This window comes from Plectropomus leopardus, unplaced genomic scaffold (assembly GCF_008729295.1).
Source record: "Plectropomus leopardus isolate mb unplaced genomic scaffold, YSFRI_Pleo_2.0 unplaced_scaffold23607, whole genome shotgun sequence".
Taxonomy (NCBI): Eukaryota; Metazoa; Chordata; class Actinopteri; order Perciformes; family Serranidae; genus Plectropomus; species Plectropomus leopardus.
This window is the reverse complement of record NW_024625611.1, coordinates 402-2,049: the sequence shown is the minus strand read 5'-3', so window position 1 is coordinate 2,049 and position 1,648 is coordinate 402. Positions and strand designations below refer to the sequence as shown.

General features: G+C 35.3%; 1 long non-coding RNA gene across 1 annotated transcript; it reads left to right on the top strand.

Annotated features, from left to right (window-relative positions):
- Positions 1-360: 360 nt before the first annotated feature.
- LOC121966225 lies at positions 361-1,093 on the top strand. Its single transcript, XR_006107569.1, has 2 exons — positions 361-715; positions 802-1,093. It is a non-coding gene; the product is annotated as an uncharacterized LOC121966225 (long non-coding RNA).
- The last annotated feature ends 555 nt before the right edge of the window (positions 1,094-1,648 follow it).

The following is a 1,648-nucleotide window of genomic DNA, read 5'->3' as shown; positions in this document are numbered from 1 at the left end:
TAAATAGACAAATAAACTAAACCTCAGTACAGATGAGGACTTTTAAGAACACAAAAATCACAAAAAACAGCAATTACCTGACAGTTGTGATTTAATTGCTTCCATCTTACTGTTACTTTTGTGTATTTATAAAAAATTACAGTTCCTAAATGGCATTCTTCATACACAGCAACTTTTCCCATTTCTGTTATCCAGTGTTGAAAAGCAGGTCAGAGTATATAATTTTTAACTTTTAGGAATTTTTTTTCAGCTCCTTACCTTATTTTTTTTTTATCGTATTTTTATTGTTGTTACTTTTTTGTCTTTTCTTTCCTTTTTTTGCTAATTTCTTTGTAATTTTCTTGCAGCTTTTTACTAATTTGTTGCTCATTTTTTGCATCATTTCTTGATAAGTTGCTCATTGCCTTCCTTCCATGTTTTTATTTTAGAGAAATCAACCAATTTACTAACGTTTTCAAGGGTGAAGTCAATTACTACCATCTCAAACAAAAAATCGACAACCCTTTGTGGGCTCTGCTCCTTATTCACATCTCTAGCATCAAAATAAACACTTTGAAAAAAAGGCTCTCGCTGCAAACTGTGGACACAAGTTCCTTTCATTCACTTGTGATTTATCTTTTTCTGGACAGAGTACCTCGACGGGATGACATCTAAGGAAGATATCTACAACAAAGTGTATGAAAGTGTTCAGAACTACCTGCTTAACAACATATAGGTGATTAATGATCTTATATATTACTATCATCAGCTACATTTTCTGTGTCTGTTGGTAACTTATCTCCGTTTTCTCTGTCTCTGCAGGAAGACGGGGATAACAGTGGATTTGTGTATAGACTTGTAAATATCATTATTTTGAGTTAAATGTGTAACACCAGTTCTGTAACTTCTAGCCTGATTTGTAAATACTTAATCCTGTAACTTATTAAGAACTAACGGCAGAAGCGTTGTATTTTGTATAGTCCTTTGTAACTTTTTCTAAACGATAAGCCACCTCTGGACTGCCCAGTGTTCAACAACGGGGACGGATCGCAAAAAAATGTCCCACTGGGAGGAAGGATTTGTGTCTCGCAACTAAATGAAAAGACTGAATCCAGTTTGTGTTTCCTGGTTTTCATTTTTCACACACATGCAGCTCCCATAAAAATCCTTTTCAGAGTCACAAGCCTCACGTTTTACAGCACTGACACGTCGGTCGGTAGAAAACGACTGCTAACATCCTGCGGCTCTTGAATGAGACTCCTTATCAGCCCAGATTAGATTTAGAGCCTCAGTAAAAGTGGCCGGCAAAGTGAGTCACAGAGAGCGTTTCCCCCTAAAACACAAAAGATAAACTAATGCAAGGTTACAGAAAGATAAAAAAAGGACAAATAAAGGTGGTCTGATTTAATCACCACTTCACTTTTATTTTATATCACATAAATAAAACAATGTCTGTAACTTTTTTCTCTTTTTTTAGAGGTTTTTTACTCGCCCATATTTGTTAAAAGTGCTGCATTTTAATCATCCACTTAAGCACGAAACTGGATTTGGGGGCTTATTTTTTCTCTTTTGCATTACATCTGTGACTTTGATCATAAGTTTTAATAAAGCCAGTGCTGTACAGTAGTTAGTTCTGGCCAAAGTGCATGCTATCATGACACGATAGGTA